Source organism: Miscanthus floridulus, chromosome 8 (assembly GCF_019320115.1).
Source record: "Miscanthus floridulus cultivar M001 chromosome 8, ASM1932011v1, whole genome shotgun sequence".
NCBI lineage: Eukaryota > Viridiplantae > Streptophyta > Magnoliopsida > Poales > Poaceae > Miscanthus > Miscanthus floridulus.
This window is the reverse complement of record NC_089587.1, coordinates 44,602,689-44,624,208: the sequence shown is the minus strand read 5'-3', so window position 1 is coordinate 44,624,208 and position 21,520 is coordinate 44,602,689.

Here is a 21,520-nt window from a genome sequence, read left to right as displayed (position 1 = left end):
GTAGTAGTGCCGTGCAGTTGTGAGGTCGTTCGTCCGTCCATCCCCTTTGTGCGGTTCGTCCTTGTGCTCCAGATGCAGCACCTCCAAGGTATCCACACGTACAGGGAGGGAGCGTTGTGCCTCCGGACTGCTAGGTCCGTGAGGAGCAGTAGGTGCGGGCATAGGATGGGCGGCGGCAGCTGCCAAAAGGCATGGATTGATTTGCCCCATTGCCCCACCCCACATATTTATAGGCATCCCTAATGAGCTCCTAAGTTGGAGGCCCATTAGTAACCCTAAGCCTTGTCTAATTTGGATCCAATCCGAACTAGGCTTCTAGCCTGTCGATGAAATAAGGTCGGCAGTCTACCTAGGGGTATGCCCAAGGTAGTAGATTATCGGTAGACAGGTGTGCAAGCCCCAAACAAGACGGTGACGCAAGACGGACACGAGGTTTTATCCAGGTTCGGCCGCCAAGAAGGCATAATACCTACGTCCTGTGTCTGATTTGTATTGCTATATGTCAATAGATGATGATTTTTAGAGGGGTCCCCTACCCACCTTATATAGTCCGGGGAGCAGGGTTACAGATTTGGAAACTAATCCTAGTCAGTTACAATTGCCATATGTGGCTAGATAAGGATTCCTATTCTAACCGACCAGGATCCTGCTTGATCGCCAAATCCGTCTTGATTCCTTATGCAGGACTCCAATCAGGTTAGCTGGGCCGCATGTTGTCTTTTGGGTGGACTGGACCCGTCGATCCGGGCCAGCCCAAGTTTAGCCGTAAGGGTATAGGGGTTAATACCCCCACAGCTAGTCCCCGAGCATCATGTATTATGCTGCAACACGCCATTTTAACCTTCTCCGACAAGTAAGGCTTGAGTCCTTGATGCCTCTGACCATCGTCATCACCGGAGAGGTAGGTTGTCCGAAGAATATATGGTGCTCTTAAGAAAAAAGAAAAAGATTTCTGTCCTGAGAAGTGTGCCCACTTGTATTTCTGAAAAGAAATGTAAGTGGTCTTGAAGCATAGCGTCCTTGAACATCAGAAGCGTAGGGGTCAAAAAACAAACACATTCACCGCAAGGTGAAGTGTGCCCACTTAGTCCCCGAGCCTGGTAGTAGGTGACGTAGGCACGTGGTGCCAGGGTCTAAAAAGAATTCCCAGTTAAGTTGAGAACCCAATCGTCGTACAGGCGATATGAGATGCATCGGCAGGTGCATCGTACCGATGTAGTCCCCGAGCTTGTTGGAAGGCGAGGTATGAGCCTTGTAGCAAGGTCTAAGGAAATGTCTCTTAACTGTATGTGAGTACCAACCACATGTAGCCAAGGAGAACCAGTATTCAAGCAGTGGTCGGGGTAGTCCCTGAGCACATTAATAATCCTTACAATCATTCAAAGCACAGGGGTCGAGTAAACAAACCAATTCACCGCAAGGTGAAGTGTGCCCACTTAGTCCCCGAGCCTGGTAGTAGGTGATGCAGGCAGGTGGTGCCAGGGTCAAAAAAGAATTTCTACTGACGTTAAAAATCCAATTGCCGTACTGGCAAAACAAGATGCACCGGTAGGTGCATCGTACCGACATAGTCCCCAAGTTTGCTGAAAGGTGAAGTATGAGCCTTGTGGCCAGGTCTAAAGAAATGTCTCTCAACTGTATGTGAATACACATGACATGTGGCCGAGGAGAGCAAAACTCCAAGAGGTGGTCGGGAGAGTCCCTGAACACAGCAGTGGTCATAACAGTTCCTGAGTACAGTAATGGTCGCAGTAGTCCCCGGGCAGGGTAGTGGTCGGAGCAGTCACCGTGGTCGGAGTAGTCACCGTGGTCGGAGTAGTCACCGTGGTCAGAGCAGTCACCGAGCACGAAAGTGGTCTGGGTAGTCTCGGAGCACAAAAGTGGTCTGGGCAGTCCCCGAGCACAAAAATGGTCGGGGCAAATCCACGATCGCGTGCGCTGTGTAGACAATTAATTTTTGTATTTATTTGTCTCTATTCTCTGCCAAGTCCAGTCTAACACGTCTGATCAAAAAAGCAAATGGGTATAGTACGCCATTCTGTCTTCTTACTCTTTTCTGGCAAACAGTCAGTTGACACCTGTATTGAGGTGTGTCAGTGTGGGCCCTCTTACACTATCAACGAAGAGGCGCGTACACTGGTAACCAAGGAGCGCGTTTATTGGCACAGATTTCGAGGTTGTGTGAACAACCGTCTGCGGCGCGTGCGCACGACTCCCAATATTCTTGGGCGAACGAAACGATGGGACTCTTTGCTTTATATAATGTAGATCTGGTAAGTTACTCATACCATTCCCCACTGCCATCCGCCGCCGCAACCTTCTTCTTCCTCCAGCCGAATCCTATTCTTCCGAAAATCATCACCAATCCCCTCGCCATCCCGCATCCACCCCCTTAGCAAGGACGGACTAATGGTAAAGAGAGACGCCCAGAAGAAAGGTGGGTCATGGCGAAGGAATGGTGGAAATCACGGAGCAATGAGTAGACCATCGAGGACCTCGTCGCCATGGGAGTGCTCCACAACAAGGCACTCGCGGGATGGCGTGCGCCAGAAGGAGAGAGCTTCCCCGATCCACAACCAGGTGAGATTGTGGTTTTCGAAGACTTCTTCAAACGGGGTTTTAGGATTCCAGTGCACCCTTTCCTTTAGGGTCTCTGCTTGTACTATGAGATTGGGGTTTGCAATCTGCATCCCAACTCGATTCTCCTTATCTCCACCTTCATCCATCTCTGTGAGTCTTATGGTGGCTTCTAGCCCCATTTCGACCTCTTTCGCCACCTGTTCTGTCTTTGGAAGAAAGGGAGCGGTGGCTCGAAGATAGCAGGAGGCGTCTACCTGAATCTGCGCGACGGCATGAAAGCACAATACTTGCACTGCCCCTGGAACACCTCGCTGGATGAGTGGTACAAGAAGTGGTTCTACATCCGTGAAGAGCCAAACACCATCACCCTGTGTGATGTGGGACTGATTCCAGAGAAGAAGAATAGCTAGACAGAGAAGCCCGAGAACGTAGAGCAGATCGCCGAACTACTCGGGATGATCCCATGGGGGAAACTAGATGGCCCAAGTGTGGTCGGAAACTTCATCAGCCGAAGGATCCAGCCCTACCAGAAGAGGGTTCATCCAGGCTTCGAGTACTAGGGGAGTGCCGATCCAACAAGGACCAGAAAGGAGCCACTCGACAAGATGGAAATCAAGGCTAGGATTGGGGAGCTCTTCAACTTGGCCGATCCCAACTACGTTAGGCTGAACGACATCGAGCATGCCTTCAAGCTGGCTTGACCTCCCCCAAAGGTAAATGATGCCTCCTTTTAATTGTAGAGTCATGTTGTAACCATAAATTAACTGTTGTCCCCACTTTGTGCCTCAGTGGAATGGTCGTGACCGGGCAGCAGTGTTCGTGTCGCCTCCCCCCATTGTAGATTGGCCGCAAACTGCCGGCCCAGCAGCCCAGACTAGCACCAGGACCGACGACGTCCACTAGGCGGCCCTCGAGACTGTGGAGGATGCATCGACCAGGGCCGCTGGGAAGCGTCCGATGGCTAGCAAATGACGCCAAGCCATCTTCCCCCTATCGGACGACGAAGCAGAGGATGTGGACGTCATCCGACTTGTCCCTTGAAAGTGGAGAAGGCAAATGGGATCGTCGGAGCAGGATGGCGCCTCCGTGCCAGCAGTGGTCGCATCACCGACCACTGCAACACAGGGGACAAGTGAGGGAAACGTCGAGCGTCAAACCCCGACGCCTGTACCGGAGGTGGGAAAAGACCCAGTGGAACCTGCCGAGCACGCGGAGCAGGGGCGGTCGAGGAGACGCTCCTTTGCCACATCATTCCACAAATCGAAGCTATAAGTATCTATATTTTTGATGTAAGCTTGTAATTTGCATTGGATATCATTATCTTCTGAAATTGTCTCTGATATATTAGATCGGCATCCACCGAGAACCCTGACCAGTTAGCCAGGTGCGGCACCTCTTCGCCAGCAACGGCGGGACAAACTACCCGGCAACTAGCCGTGAAGGAGCCTATAGTAGGCACTCCGCCTGTACCTCAGCAGGCGGACGACCAGACGCCGGTCCTCGAGCGACTGGTCGAGAAGACAGCCAAGCAGAGTACAAGTGCACCGAGCACGAACTCTGCCGAGGCGGATACCCTGGCACCAAGGGAGCCGGATCTAGCCAAGGAGCAGCAGCCAGAAGTGGCCCACGACGTTCTTGTCGACGCGACGGCTCGTGGAAAAGCCTTGGTGGTCGTGAAGTCTGCAGACTCCAGACCAGCGCTGCCTCCCGAACAGGAGGCTGAAGAGGAAGAAATAGAAGAGGTCCTGGGCCGTCCTCAAGATAGGCAACAACATGTATATGTGTCGAGCTATCGGAACGACGAATGGGTCATGCACGAAGAGATCCCAGAGGTTGAAGAGACCCTAAGAGTCGAATGGGCGGCCAAGCGTCTGGTGACAGAAGTCCAGGTATATTTGACTTGAGTTCTTGACCCTGTTGTGTAGTCGAATTGTCTGACTTAGCTTGTCTGTATGTAGGACTTGATGAAAACTACAAAATACCAAAAAAGGTGCTTCGACCAGATTGAAGGAATCACGGCGACCAATAAGGAGCTGGTGGCCGAAGTGGAACGCTTGCGGCACCAACTTGAAGCCGCCGACCAGGAGAGGACAGACCGAGAAGCACAACACCAAAACCTGGTCGGCCAGCTCAATAACAAAGAGCGGGAGAAAACAAGTAAGTTTTCACCTTATCATAGCAACTGTAGGACTTGTATTATTGTGTTCTTGGCAGTGACGGCTGTAATGCAGGTTTAGAAGCTGAAGTGACCCGCCTCCAAGGGGAAAATAGCCGTGTGACCACAGAATGTGGTCGCCTAAAGGAGGACAACGAGAAACTAGTACGCAACCAGTCTGAACTCCAAGACCACACCGCTAGAATGAAGGATGACCTGAAAAGTAAGTATTCCAGATCACCTTTCTCATTCTGCCACCCTCCTTGCCTTGTCGTGTCATCACATTTGGTGTCTTGTACTACGTTCAGTATTGAAAGTCAATGCTAAGAGGCACCTAGAGGCTGTGATCAAAGAGCGCGACGACTGGAAAGCACGATGCCTCAAGGCCACCGAGGAGTGGGACACGTGGAGCAAGCGGTGCCAAGAGATGGCCACTGGCATTGTGCCCGTCCTCGACCTTATTGACCCGGCGCTCACAGATGAAGAGCTAAGGGCGCCCCAGCTGGGACTGGTCGAGAGATGCAGACAAGCTTGGGGATGGTTCCAAGAGTTCATGAAGGAGGTGGGTGAGTACATGGGTGCCCATGTACTAAGCATGGTGCGTGCCCACTACCCCCTGATCGATCTCAAGCGCCTGGAGGCTAGGTACCCAAAGGAGGTAGACCCAGACAAGGCAGAAGAGCTTCGGATGGCCCAGCTGGACTTGTCGTCAAAGATAATTGGTGATATTAACCTGTGTGGAGGTGGGACAGCACCTGTACAGGGGATGCCATCGACAAGTCAGCTGGAAATGCCATCAGCTGCAAGCCAACCAACGAAGCCTGCGGTCTTGACCAGCTAGGCACCGATAGGGCCATCCCCTTCAGCTCGACTAGCGCAAGAGTCCCCGAGGCTTGAGTAGGGTATTAGAGGCGGCGAGCAGTAAATGCCATGCTCCCCGACCAGCTAATGTAATAGGCTTAGAGCTGTAGAAGGAGGACATAGTTGTGTTATTGTAAACTTGACCCTATTCAGGAAAGTTTATAATAACGTAACTATATATCATTATAAGCTTGTTTGCTTTGTACAAAACGTACTTAAGCTTGAAACTTTTTGTTGGTGTAACTAAGTGAGAACGTGTTAACATTCTGTTTAGTTGTACCGCTTTGCTTGACACATCATCCCAAAGAGTTTGTGCGGACCTAGTTTGGCATGTAGTCAGAGTGTGAGGTATTGTGACCTGTGCACATATGGATGCGGACAAGTCAAACCAAGGGGCACCTACCGATCACCCGTAACATAGAGAGCGGATCCCGTGCACGTGTTGGGGGGAACCGGAGACAGGGCCTGCTCCGAAAACCGTAGAAGGAGTGGTGGTCGGCTTGTACTGGCTAAGTTAGAGTAACCATAAAATTCGTAGTGACGCATTAGAGTGGTCGGTGAAATCATAATTGCTTTATTGAAGTAAACGAAAATAAAAGTAGAGTACATATCTCAGCAGTTTAAGTATAGAAACGTCTAAGCTTGTCGATATGCCACGAGTTTGGTACGTCCGTGCCGTCCAGGTGAGCTAACCTGTAAGACGTTGGTCGTGTGACTTCCTTGATCATGAAGGGTCCTTCCCATGGGGTTGCGAGTTTGTGGACACCAGCCTGGTTCGTCTTCCACTTCAGGACTAAGTCCCCGACCATGAAGAAACGCTCTTTAACGTTCTTGTTGTAGTACCTGCGCAAAACAGCAAGGTATTTGGCCATGCGTACACAAGAATCGAGCCTTTTCTCCTCTGCGCTGTTTACTTCTAGCTCTCGTATTTCATTGGCCTTGCCCTCATCGAAGTTCTCTACCCGTGCTGATCTAAAAGCTATATCTAGTGGGAGGACTGCCTCAGCGCCGTAAACCATAAAGTATGGTGAGACACCAGTGCTGCAACTGGGTTGAGTTCGGAGGCCCCAAACCACGGCTGGTAACTCCTTGAGCCATCTTCCAGGAGCTTTGCCGTTTTCTCTGAACATCCTCTTCTTTAGTGCGTCCAAGATCATGCCATTTGCCCACTCGACTTGTCCATTAGCTCTAGGGTGCACCACCGAGACGTATTTTACTACTATGCTCCTTTCATCGCAGAAGTCCCAAAAAGCATTTTCGGTGAACTGAGTACCCAGATCAGTAATGATGCTATTGGGTACGCCGAAACGGTGGATGACCTGGTCGAGGAACGTGACAGCCTTCTCTGAGGATGCCTGTACCAGAGGCATGTATTCTATCCACTTAGAAAATTTGTCAATTAGCATGAAGACGCATGTAAATTTCCCAGGAGCCGGTCTGAAAGACCCAATCATGTCTAGTCCCCAGCATGTGAAGGGCCAAGAGGCTAGGATCGTCTAGATCTCATGTGCTGGTACATGGATTCTCTTGGCGAAGAACTAACAACCCTCACAGCGGCGGACTAGCTTCTCTACGTCGGCTACTGCTGACGGCCAATAGAACCCTGCTCGGAAAGCCTTACCGACCAGTGTTCTTGAGGCCGCGTGGTTGCCGCAGGAGCCAGAGTGGATTTGGTCTAGGAGATGCTCGCCTTCCTCCTGGGTTATACACTTCATCAAGATTTCCTCCTTTGCGTTTTTGTGCCATAACTTGCCATCGACGAGCATATACTGCTTACTGCGACGCATCAGGCGCTCGTTTTCTGTTCGATCAGTATAACCACTACCATCTGTTAAGTACTTGATGAAAGGTGTTCTCCAGTCTAGCTCATGAGTGGTTGGTAACAGCTCGGTTGTGCTCGGTGCCGGAACCGTAGCCACTAATTACTGGTCTGGAGCATTGTCGACCGTAGGCTCTTCGTCTTCAATGGAGGGCGTGAACAGGTCTTGGACGAATACGCCATGTGGGATTTTGGCTCGGGATGATCCTAACTTTGACAACGCATCTGCTGCCTGGTTTTTGTCCCGGACCATGTGTATGTATTCGATGCCATAGAACCTGCCTTCCAGCTTTCTTATCGATTTGCAGTATGCGTCCATCTTTTTGCTGGTCATATCCCAGTCCTTGTTGAGTTGGTTGATGACCAGAGCCGAGTCTCCATAGACATAGAGACGTTTAACACCAAGCTCAACCGCAATGCGTAAACCATGCAAGCATGCTTCATACTCGGCGGCGTTATTAGATGCTGGAAAATAAATCCTAAGGACGTACCAGAGCTGCTCCTTGGATGGTGACATGAAAAGGACTCCTGCTCCCGCACCGTCAATGTTGAGAGAACCGTCGAAGTACATCGTCCAATATTCGTCGAATCCTAGAGGGGCAGGCGTACCTAAGTCTGTCCACTCGACGATGAAATCGGCGAGTGCTTGAGACTTGATTGTAGTACGGCTTGCAAATTCCAAGGAAAAGGGGCATAGCTCCATTGCCCATTTGACGATGCGCCTGTTCGCGTCCTTATTGCGAATGATGTCGCCCAAAGGATACTCGGTCATGACCACCACACGATATCTGTCGAAGTAATGTCTCAACTTTCAGGATGTTATCAGTATGGCATAGAGCAGTTTTTGGATCTGAGGGTACCTGGTCTTGGATTCGTTGAGTACCTCACTAATGAAATAAATTGGCCGCTGTACCTTATAGGCGTGGCCCGGCTCGTCGCGCTCGACCACCATTGTAGTGGAGACCACCCGATCGGTTGCCGCAATGTAAAGTAGGAGAGTTTCGTCTTCTCTGGGAGCAGTAAGTACCGGGGGTGATGTGAGATATTGTTTTAGTTGCGTGAAGGTAGCGTCTGCTTCCTCCGACCACTCAAACTTCTCGAAAGCTTTGAGCAGTTTGAAGAACGGTAGCCCTTTTTCTCCTAATCTTGATATGAAGCGGCTTAAAGCGGCCATGCATCCGGTAAGCTTCTGAACATCTTTCACCTTTTTTGGAGGCTTCATGTCTAAGACAGCTTTGACTTTCTCTGGGTTAGGGCGTATGCCGTCGTAACTGACGACGTTGCCGAGCAGTATGCCGGAAGGAACGCCAAAGATACACTTCTTTGGGTTTAATTTCCATTGGAACGTATTGAGGGCTGCAAAGGTGCGTTCCAGGTTGTCAACAAGGGTACGTGCTTCCTTGGTTTTGACAACTACATCGTCCACATAGGCCTCGACGAGACCGTCTTTTATCTCATCGTTGAGGCAGGCCTGTATAGCGCATTGGTAGGTAGCCCTAGCGTTTTTGAGCCCGAATGACATAGTCATGTAGCAGTAGGCGCCAAAAGGCGTAATGAAAGATGTCTTGATCTGGTCATCCTTTTTGAGAGCGATCTGGTGATAACCAGAGTAGCAATCGAGAAAGGAAAGTAGCTCGCAACCGGCGGTTGAGTCTACGACCTCGTCTATGCGAGGTAAACCAAAGGGGTCCTTAGGGCAGTGTTTGTTGAGATCAGTGTAATCAACGCACATTCTCCATTCATTGTTCTTTTTGCGTACAAGAACCGGGTTGGCTAACCATTCCGAATGATACACTTCTTTGATAAATCCGGCTGCTAAAAGCCATGTGACTTCTACCCTAATCGCCTCCTTTTTGTCATGAGCAAAACGTCATAGCTTCTACTTGATTGGTTTGGCCTTGCTGTTGACATTTAAGGAGTGCTCAATCAAGTTCCGAGGTACACCGGGCATGTCGGAAGGTTTCCATGCAAACACATCCACGTTGCTCCTCAAGAACCTGACGAGCGCGTCTTCCTATTTGGGATCCAGGCTGACCCCGATGAGGGCTGTTTTGCTGGGATCACCATCGACCAGCTGGATCGTCTTGTGCTCTTTGGACCTGATGTTCTTGCGCGGAGCCTTGAGCTCTGGGATCTCCAGGTGGTCGGCTGAGGTCTTCTTAGCATTGAGCGTGGTCTCAGCCATGCGAATGGAGAGGTCGTGGGCCTCTGCTATTTTGAAGCTATCATCCTCGCAGGTATAAGCTGCGTATACGTTGCCCCTAAGGGTTAAAACTCCTTTCTCGGTAGGCATCTTGAGCACTAGATACCTGTAATGAGGTATGGCCATGAACTTGGTGAGCGATGGTCGACCAAGAATAGCATGGTAGGTGCCGTCGAAGTCAGCGACCACGAAGTTGACGTAGTCGGTGCGGAAGTGGTCTGGAGTCCCAAATTGCACAGGTAGCATGATCTGCCCGAGAGGTATAGAGCTCTGTCCGGGGAGAACGCCCCAGAACTGTGCCTCGTATGGCTTCAGGTCCGCCTGGGCTATTTTTAGAGCAGGTAGGATGTTCTTGAACAGTATATCAATGGAGCTGCCGCCGTCGATCAGTACCCTGTCGAATTGGACCTTGTTGATATAAGGATCAAGGACTAGGGGAAAACACCCTGGCTCAGGTATGGCGGCCCATTGGTCCTTCCTGCTAAAGTAGATTTCACGGTGAGACCACGGAGGAAGCCGTGGATCGGTGAGAAGGTTGTCGGTATTTGCCATGTTCAAACAGGCGCGGGCAAGCAGCTTGCGTTCTCGTTTGGTCTCAATGGACACCTTGCCGCCGATGATGGTGTGCATGCGATTAGTTGGCTTGATGTATTTATGACGAGGGTCTGCATCATCATCGTCGTTGTCGTCGTTGCACTGTTCCCCTGCGTCATTAGGCTTGTCTGACGTATCCGGAGCCTGTTGACGCGTGTAGATAGTCTTGAGGACGCGACAATTCTCCATGGTGTGGTTCGACTTAGGATGGAGCTGGCAGGGCCCCTTCAATGCTTTGGCGTAGTCATCCTCATAGTTATGACATCCGCCACCCTTTTTCATGGTATTGACCTCGCCATCGTCTTCCCGAGCACGCTTGCTCCTGTAATCGTCACGGCGGTTGCGCCGTTGATTATGTTGGTCACGGTGGTCGCGGGAGTCGTTGCGCTGGTTGCGGTGGTCAAAATTGTCGTTTCGACCACGACTACCGCGGTAATCGTCGTGGTGTGGAGGGTGATCGGAGCGTGGAACCCTTGCTGCTTCTTCAACAATTATCTTTTTAGCGTCGTCAGCATCCGCATATTTCTTAGCGGTGGCCAAGAGCGCTATGACTGATTCAGGTCTCTTCCGAAGGAGCTTGTCTCTTAGGGCGTCGTGGAAGCGGAGGCCAGTGACGAAAGCCTCGATTGCTTCGTTGTCAGAGATTGATGGGACCTTGATGCGCATCTCTGAGAAACGCTGAATGTACTCACGCAGTGGTTCGTCTTTCCGATCTCGGATCCGTTGCAGATCGTACTTGTTGCCGGGTTGTTCACAAGTAGTGATGAAATTGTCGATGAAGGCCTGCTTAAGCTCCTGCCAAGAATCAAAATAGTTCGCTGGCAGGCTAACCAGCCATTGGTGACCTGCATGACCAACAGCGACTGGGAAGTAGTTAGACATGATGTGCTCGTCAGCCATGGCTGATCGGCACGCAGTTTCATAGAGCATGACCCATAATTCGGGGTTTTCCTTGCCGTCGTACTTCTAAAGTTTCTCGAGCTTGAAATTCTTGGGCCATATGACTTGGCGAAGATGTGGAGTGAACTGCTTTAGGCCCGGTGGGCCGTGGGTGGTATCATACTCCATACGGCGGTGGCTTTCGTAGGATGCTCGATCATCGGCTCTCTGGTTGATGCGAGCGCGTAGATCGCGTCCACCGAGGTAATGGCGGAGATCGTTATTGCCATCGCGGCGATCTCGATTGCCATTTGGATTAGCTCTGCGACCATGGTTATCACGGCGGTTGTCGCGGTTATCTCGGCGGTTGTCACCTCGAACGTCGTGGCGGTTATCCTCCCGGCGGCGGTTGTCGTCCCACCTTGACGGTTATCTGATGGGTCGTTGTTGCGTGAGCCACGTTGGTTGAGTGGCTGTGAGCGACTTGAGTATTGGCGGCTGTGGCTTGATTCGACAGAAACGAATGGAGCCCAGGCTTGATTCATCTCTGCAGTCTGAGCCATAGCAGCCGTCAGATAAGCTTGTATGTCGTCATGGACTGCTTGGGTCTCAGGAGTGTTGGGCAGCCGCTGCATTGTCGCCATGGCAATGGCTACGTTGGCGCTTGGGTCTTGAAGACTTGTTTGTCCCCCACCCTGTCGAAAGCATTGTTGAGGTCACGTGGCTAGACCCTTATGCGTCATGCCTCCTGGTCTGCTTCAGCTTCGATTTGTCGGCGATTAAACCGGTCAATATTGCGTGCTTCGCGTGCGGTCTTTTCTTGCTCTGTTTCACCAACTGCTGGCGGCTCGTCGTTGCTGACAACATGGACCAAATCCCCTCGTCTTGGCGGGAAAGATGGAAATTGGGGGAAACCCGAGGCGTGGTCTGGTAGATCCAGATCATATTTGACGCCTTCATCTTCGTGATGCTAAAGCTCGGTGTGAACAAACGCATTGGACGCAGTGCCGGATGGGGAGCCAGAGTCGCCCTCTCGGACTGTGTGGACGGATCCTTCTTGATAATCTTCAATTCGAACCATGTTGACGAGGTTGCATGGCTTCGGCCGAGATCGGTGTATAGGACATAGATTTGAGCGGCGTTGTAGGTTGTACGCGTAGCTAGCGGCAGCGTTTTGCAGGCCGTAGGGCTAGACCTGGTGGTTCTCCGTCGGGGCTTCGTACTCGCTGGATCAGAGACCCGTCATGAAGGCTGGCTGGCGACGAGCGAAGCGCCCCTCAGGAGTAGATACGACCACGAGATCTGTTCCAAATCATGCAGGACGACTAGTCCGAGCTGGTCGGGTAGATCTGTTGTGGGGCGCGGTCCCCTGCTCATTAGGTTGACTTTGAATCGTACTTACCAGAGCTAGGGTTTCAGCGAGTTTGATGCCGACCCAATCGATGGAGTCGAGCAGGTCGGTGTTGTCGATCTGCTTCCCCCTATAGCAGGGAAATGGATGACGGGTTGTTGGCGTGGCTGTAGGCATGGTCGGAGCCAGATGTACCATGGTCAAAGCTAGATCCATCATGGTCGAAGCCGTGTTCACCGTGGTCGGAGTCGCGTTCACCGTGGTCAGAGCCGTGTTCATCGTGGTCGAAGCCACGTTCATCGTGATCGGAGCTGTGTTCACCGTGGTCAGAGCCATAGCCGACGCAGGTGAAGTAGTAGTCGGCGCGGGCTGATTCCATGCCTCCTCCGTGGTCACGGTGATGGGGTCGTCGGAACCGGTGGTCCAGGTGATCTGGCCGACGGTGAACGTGAGGCCGTCGGGCGTAGCCATGGAGCCGGAGATGATGACCATCTTGTTTGCTTGGAGAGCAGTACGCACACCCCCTACCTGGCGCGCCACTGTCGACGAAATAAGGTCGGCAGTCTACCTAGGGGTATGCCCAAGGTAGTAGATTATCGGCAGACAGGTGCGCAAGCCCCAAACAAGACGGTGACGCAAGACGGACACGAGGTTTTATCCAGGTTCGGCCGCCAAGAAGGCGTAATACCTACGTCCTACGTCTGATTTGTATTGCTGTATGTCAATAGATGATGATTTTTAGAGGGGTCCCCTGCCCGCCTTATATAGTCCGAGGAGCAGGGTTACAGATCTGGAAACTAATCCTAGTCAGTTACAATTGCCATATGTGGCCAGATAAGGATTCCTATTCTAACCGACCAGGATCCTGCTTGATCGCCAAATCCGTCTTGATTCCTTGTGCGGGACTCCAATCAGGTTAGCTGGGCCGCACGTCGTCTTTCGGGTGGACTGGACCCGTCGATCCGGGCCAGCCCAAGTTTAGCCGTAAGGGTATAGGGGTTAATACCCACACACAGCCCCTTAAGCATGTGACCCTATGGGTTCAAGCACACATAGACATGGCCCGAGTACTCCTACTCAGCCATTAGTTGATAGCGGCCTCTAGCAAGGTATGTCAACTCCTATGCGTACGCAAAGATCATATCAGATGAACCACCACAAAACCACATACTTGTTATTCCCTTGCCTCACGATATTTGGTCCAACTCATAGGTTAACACTTAACCCAAGCACGGCCTGCATTTCTTGATCTAATCATTAGAGTGATCCAGTGATATCTCTCTCATATATAGAGGGGCAAATTCCATCTTGATTGTCTATGTCTCATAGCATGTTTCCTAACAAACCTGAAAACCACCTTTATAACTACCTTGTTACGGAGTAGCGTTTGATAGTCCCTGAGTAGGTTGTTTCACATCTTGAATACATACAACAATGTCAGGTCTAAGGACCTAATGTACATGATGTGAATAGAGATAATAACGACATCTCATGTTGGGTCAGTCCAACTCCATGTCATACATGTGCCCACATTATTAGTTTGACATCTCCATGTCTATGACTTATGAAACATAGTCATCAACTAATAATGTGCTAATCCATTATTCATGTGTGTCCTCACATGAACTCTGACCAAGGACAACATTAGAATAACCATTCAAGTAAAAGAGTTTCACAACAATTCACATAATTGCTAATCGATACATGTTGTCTTTAATGGAAATTCAATGAACTCATAATATATCATGGATACAAGGCAATATAATCATCTCTATGATTATCTCTAGGGCATACTCCTAACAACACGGTGGTCTACCTGCTGCATGGCATTGAAAGTATCCCATCATGCACTGGCAGACCCCAGAAGTTGCTGTGCAGCAAAGCGCACCTTCTACTCTTCAGTCATAGTGAGCAGCTAAAACTTCTACTCTAGAATACAAAGCCAATGCTACACATCTAGAGGCTCAGTAGTTGGCGTGAATGTGGGTGGGTGTGTCTTCAGGAAGTCCTGGTAGGAATAGGGCCCTACGGGAGCGTGGGCAACACTCCTATTCCTGCCATTGCCACCGGAGCCTCCACGGGTGAAGCCACCAATAGCCTAGGCAAGCATCTCCAGGGCACAGGCTGACTCGCGCCGAGTAGCCAGCATCTCCACCAGCATCTCTGCATGGGTCATCGGAGGTGGTGGCAGTGGAGGAGGAGCTAGAAGTGGGGCCTCCTGGCTATCCCCATTGGTGTTGCCATTGTCCTCACCGCGACCGTTATCACCCTGGTCTACCCCAGTGTTGGTACTCCCCTGACCAGACCTCAGGTTTATCTATAAACAGATAAGAACCAACCATTAGAGACAACCCTCTAGATTAGGAACAAGAGACTTAGAGAATTGATAAGGCTTTTATTAAAGCATTCTTTTAGGTTACCCTATCAATTCACTAATCCAAATTATACATGTGGGGGGGGGGAGTTTAGTTTAAGCAAGATTCTCTTTTCATGATGCATGCATCGGCCTACCCGTTCACTCAAGCTAGAATATAGTGGCATTCGCAAAAAATTTTGGCACATCGTACACTCACTTTTCGCTTGCTAAACGATTCTTACGCAGCGTAAGTTAGTGTACCTATAGAAAATTGATTAGATAAAACCAGTGTCGCTATCCTAGATAGACCATATTCTAGGGCTTATACTTATTTACATAATTTTATCACATCATACTTTTCGTAAAACCTTTGTTTGTCAAATTTTAGGTTTTGAAAAGAGTTATGAAACTCGTAACTCATTATTGGCTCTGATACCACCTATGGTAGAACTTCTCGAAATAACACACCTTCGGAGGCGCTTGTCTTCCACTAGACACTAAGCACCCCAAAAGTAAGCTACACCAGGCAGTTCCATCGAGCACACCCTAAGGGAGAACTCAAACAATCCATGTTTTTCATCTAGAATCCAATAATGAGAACAAGTTTACAATACTTATTCCATTTCATACAACAAGAGTTCTCAAAAATATATTATTACAATACCAAGTTCAGAGTGTGGAATTTAAACAGCGGAATTGAAATAAACATCTAACAATAAGATACAAGGATCTGTCTGTGCCCACCAGAAGAATCCTCCACACAACAGCCACTCCTCAAGCGGCACCTATAATAGGGGTAAATTAACCCTGAGTACACAATGTACTCGCAAGACTTACCCGACTAGTGGGAATAATATCCCGACCTCAAAGGATATGATAAGCTTTATGGTTTGCTGGGTTTCCTTTTTGCGAAAAGCATTACTAGTAGTGAATCCTTATGTATGTGTTTTATTAGCAGTCAGTATTAGTTCATTAGCTAACCATTATGTGTAAGCACCTATTCTACTTTCAAGCAAGAGTTGAGCAATCAGATCCATTCATCCCCTTTCATCTTCTAGTTCTTACTACGGTGCTAGACGATAGCCAAGTCGTACCATATCACACAGTGATTCACGAACCAATGTATCCTAGCTGGGTACCCGAAACACACACCCCACTTGTACCCCAGGCACAAGCAAGACCAACTCACCACTCCCTATCAAGGGGTCCAGGTCCCCGCCCAAACTTGGACTCCAAGCCCCTACTCCTGAGTCTCGAACTCAATGTGGTGCTTAGACCACCACCATCCCCGCCTCCAATCAGTTGTCCGAAAAGAGCCGGAACCCATGACAAGAGAGCAATGAGCCTTCCCGCTCCCATAAGCAAGTATGTGCTTAGAATAATAAGTCTGTGACCTGACTACCATCCACAGCAACCGACGGTCCTTAATCGACATGGACAGGGAAAATAGTGTAACCTAGCTATGCCCTGTTGGCCGCGGGACACAACCTATTACACCCACCAATACCCGTACTATATCCCTTCCCGGTCTCCATTTCCTTTCACCATTTTATCATGAGAGTAATAATAATAATCAACTATTGTGAGTAACGACAGGTTACTCACGCTACCAATAGCCTAAGCATAGCAGCTACTCGACCTATGCTAGTAGGACTCATAGGTAGGTTTATCTATGCATGTAGTTTCAATATAAATCCTATAACGTAAATGCACATCACATATATATATATATATCCAGTGATTATTCAAAATAAGGGTTATGCACCGGGGCTTGCCTTGGGCAGGCGGATTGTTAGCTATGTTAGTCATCGGTGGCTATGGGGCTTCCTCCTATATGAGAACCTCGCCCTCGTACTCTTCAATCACCTCCTCATACTCCTGCTCTCCGACGGTCATGAACTCCACCAACTCGTTCTCTACATGCATGCAATGATGATGCAACACTTAGTATTTTGACAACAACAACTCTTAAAATAAAAATATACATGCTAAGCTACTAAGCTAGCTCTAATGATTAAGATACTAAGCTAATCATTATCTCTACCAAATGGATTTCAAGCTCACCCTACAAGCGCTTAACTTTTATAAACCAATAGCACGCCATTATTCCTTTAGCCTTAATGGGTATTTACCTACCATATTAAGTAGTCTATTCTAGGGCTACAAAATTTACAGTGAGCACATAATAATACAATGAAGCTACTATAAAAATTTCAGGGTTTTTGCTATCACCAATCTACCACAAAAATTCCTACAATTATTAATCGAAATAATACTAAGCTTCTCAACTATTTTAATGACCCTTAGCAACCACACATATATGTATGAACTAACTATACTAATAGGTAGACAATGTTTTTGGGAACCTAACAAAATTAGTTTCACAATTTTTGGATATCTACATTATTTTATATTAATTACCAAAGTTGAGCTCGGAATTAAAATGAAAAGCTATTTCTATTTTCCATGAAAAAACCAATTTCGGCCCAACGCGGCCCACGAGCGGAGGCAGCCCGCACGAGCTGGCACTCTTACAAAAATGCCCTCGCGTTATCAGATAATAGCGCGAACACTACATATACTATTTCTATAGACAATGACTTTGCAACGGAGCCCTCGTATCTTTTCACCTTGGCACCGGTGAGGTCCACGAGACACCCCACGCTCGCCGACGCGGTGAACGGCGGCACTAGGCGGTATGCTGGCCACTCGAGGCTCGCACTGACCCAACTAACGAGACAAACCCCATTAGGGCGCAGTAGAGCAAGCTACAACCGTGTGCGGTCGCCCACAACAACGCCGCTGTCATCCCGGTGAGCTACAACGCTAATAGGATGGTAGAGATAGGGGATAAGCACTAGGAGCACACTGCGAACCTGGCCAAAGTGGTGGTTTAGCCGATGACTACCTGAGTAGGGCTGGCCGCATGCGTGCGACGAACACGGCGACGAGCCTCGGCGAACATGGCCATGTTAGCGGCGGCGGGGAGGCGGTAGCGCTCCCACTGGCATGCGCATAGTGGAGAGGGAGCCAAGGCAAGCTAGTGGTGTAGAGGAATTTATGTGGGGTGAAGTGGTGGAGGCTGGCCATGGCGTGGTCGGTGGCAGGTCTTAACGGTGAGGTGGCGGGGCGAAGCTCCAAAATTGAGGCTCGGCTGGGCCACAATCAAAGCAGGGTGGGGGCGGCTAGAGAGGGGATGTGAGGGCAGAGGTGTGAACAAGAGGGATTGATGAGAGGTGACCCATCGCAGCTGCAGTGCTGGTGTGATTCGACGACGGCAGGGAGACGAGAACAGAGTGAGAGAGAGCGAGGGAGCGGTGGGGGAGGGGCAGCCAGCGACTCGGCAAGGGTGTGCCTTGGCGAGATGCAGTTGGCGTGACTGGCGCAGCCTATGGCTAGGCACTAGCCGATAGACATACACGCTCGCGACCGGTGTGGCCGCATGCCGTAGTGCCATCAATGGCAAGGCGACGGTGACATGGCCACATGCGCGCAGCGTCAAGGCGGGCCAGTACTGCAGCGCAGCTATAGGCATGTAGCATGGTGATGAGACATTGGCGACAGCGGCATTGTTGTAGCACGAGCACGGAGATAGCAGCAACACCAATGGTAGCCACGGTGGCTGGGGCGGTCGGGCATAGAGTGGATCGGCGGCCTAGCGGTGCGGCCAGAGCGGCCAAGCTGCGGCATGGCCACGGCAGCCACAGCCAGCCGGTGTGCGGCCACACGCGCGCGTATGGCACAACCGCACAACAACGTGGGTCAGCCACGCATGGTGACCACACGCATGGTGCTAGACAACACAAAGTTGTGACGTGCACAAATTTTAAAGCGCTGATCACGACCAAACCGGTACTCCTAAACCTAAATCGGCTTCACTACACTCAAGATGGCATATGGAACTACTAAATCAAATCATAGCACTACACCACTCCTTAACCCAATCTCTTCAAATAAATTGCTAAACATAGCAGCGTCTAACTATCCACAGACTTAGAAATTTTCTAAGCGTTTGAGCTAATCTTTATTTCATATTGCATTTCTAAGCTACTGAAAATATTACTTAGCAATATTGTTTTTCAACAGCAGGTATTTCATTGTCATCTACAAAGTTTGCACTTCCAACTTTATTTAAGTATCACAACATGTTCTATAGTATTTTTGCTTAATAAAAATTGGTTTTAAACCCAACTTGATATGCATGAACCATCGAACCAACTTTCGTTTAGCATTTTTATTGATCATTTTGAGTTATACAAATTGATCTACACACTTCACCACATGCATTAACACACAAGCATGATGCTCATGATATGTTTTAGTAGATGATTAATGGGGTAACACCAAGGGTGTTACAGACGCTTATGCACCATGATAAGAAAGTTAGAAGACAAGTTCTATCGTATTGAGTACCACCATGTGGTCTGGGCTAACAACCAAGCAGCCAATGAGCTATCAAAGTTAGGGTTTACCTAGGCCAAAGTTCCTATCAGAGTGTTCATCTAGGACCTCATCACGCCATCCATCAAGCAGGGGCAAGAAGGCGTCGAAGAAAAGCCGCCTGCTGAGCCATTAGTCGCAGCGGTCCCTGGCCTGAGCAGTGATTAGAGGGAACCTTTCATCAAATACCTCACCACTACAGATGTCCTAGCCAACAACATAGAGAGAGAATGCCTCACCTATCGTAGCAAGCATTACATCCTAGTTGAAGGAAAAGTTGTATCGCAAGAACACCAAAGGAGAGCTACTCTAGAAGTGCGTCTCCGTGGAAGAGGGCGAGAAGATACTCAAGGAGATCCACGTTGGCACTTGTGGCAATCACACAACCTTTAGAACACTAGTTAACAAGGCCTTCTGAGCTGGTTTCTATTGGCCCTCAGCGGTTGCTGACACCAAGAAATTCATTCGCCGATGTGAGAACTGTCAGTTTTTTGCTAAGCAAATCCACGTTCTAGTCTAGGCCTTGTAAACGATTTCTGCATCTTGGGCCTTTGCATGCTGGGGACTAGATATGATTGGGCCCTTCAAGCTCACGCTAGGAGGTTTTCGTTGGGTCTTTGTCTGCATCGACAAATTCTCCAAGTGGATTGAATACAAACCCCTGGTCCAAGCTACAACAAAGAAGGCAGTCGAGCTGCTCGACGACATCATTCATCGGTTTGGCCTACCGAACAACATCATCACTGACTTGGGGTCCACGTTCACCGGTGTTGATTTCTGGGACTTCCGCGATGAAAGATGCATCTCAATTAAGTATGTCTCGGTCGCACTTCCCAGGGCTAATGGCTAAGTTGAGAGCGCCAACGACATGATTCTCGATGCATTGAAGAAAAGGCTCTACAATAACAAGCAAAAGCACCACAACAAGTGGCTCAAGGAATTGCTAGCTGTGGTATGGGGACTAAGGACCCAGCCTAGTCGCAACACTGGTGTCTCCCCATACTTCATGGTTTTTGGTTCCAAGGCCGTTTTACCAGTCGACGTCGCTTTTCGAGCACCCAGAGTGGAGAACTACAACGAAGAAAACTCTGACTAAGCCTGGCTCATTGAGTTGGACAGCCTAGAGGAGGAGCGTCTAGTTTTGTGTGTTTGGACAGCGAAGTACCTTGACATCGTGCAAAGATACTACAACCACAATGTCAATGGTCGGTTCTTTGTGGTTGGAGACCTAGTGCTCCACAAGAAGTAGAAGACCGACGGGATGCACGAGCTATCTATTTACACCAAAATTTGGGAAGAAGAACACGGGAACTTGAAGCTACCAAGATTGTGTCATCAAGGAATCAATTGCATAAGGATCGATATCAGCTAATTCAGATGCGGTGCTAGGATCGGCTCTCTTCGAATGGCATCAGTAGATAACGTCGATGAGGTACGGTTGGCGTCGGGAAAAACATGTCAGACTCTACAAAAAGGGGAAAATTAGGGTCCAAGTTATATTAAGTTAGGAATGTTTTTCTCTTATACCAAAGATTGTAATGAGTCGTACTTAAGTAGGATTCATGTTTAAGTCCCAGGTATAAATATTGGACCTCGGCTATTGTAAAAATGAACATCCAATCAATCAATACCAATTACTTTTTTTGGCTTCATGCCAACCCTTACGAGTAGGAGTACTGTAGATCTCGGTGAGTTCTTCAACAAGCAGGGCTGCATCGATCCGGTCAACCTTTGGCTTGTCTGTAAGTATAGTCATGGCTTATACTTCTGGTCGTAAGGCTACATCAGTCCGGCCGACCTCTTGCAAACTCTAGTATAAGCTAGTTATCGATCTTTATCTAGTTTAGGTATGGCTACATCGGTTAAGTTCGACCTCCACTGCTCGAATTAGATTAAGGTCAAGTTATCAGCTCTACCTAAGGGTGGCAACCTTCTAGTAGATTCATTAAGTTACCAATCTTGCTGATGTTCTTGTTGTCATTAGTTTCAGCAATATCAATCTGCCCGATCGAGATTGATCTAGATCGGCCTCACATCCTTTTAGTCCATCATTTATTTTTGTCACATTGTGATGGTTCATATTTTAAGCGACGGATTATGTTTTATCGACTATTCTACTTTGATCTTGATAGTGCATAGTACACGATCAAGGCATGTCTGATTCTAAGTAGGTTTACTAGCTAGTTGAATCTGGTCTATAGCTCGCTATTATGGCTGTAACGATCCGGTCGATTCTCATTGTTAGCACTTTAAATCGGAGTATGCTAGCTGGTAGATTTGCT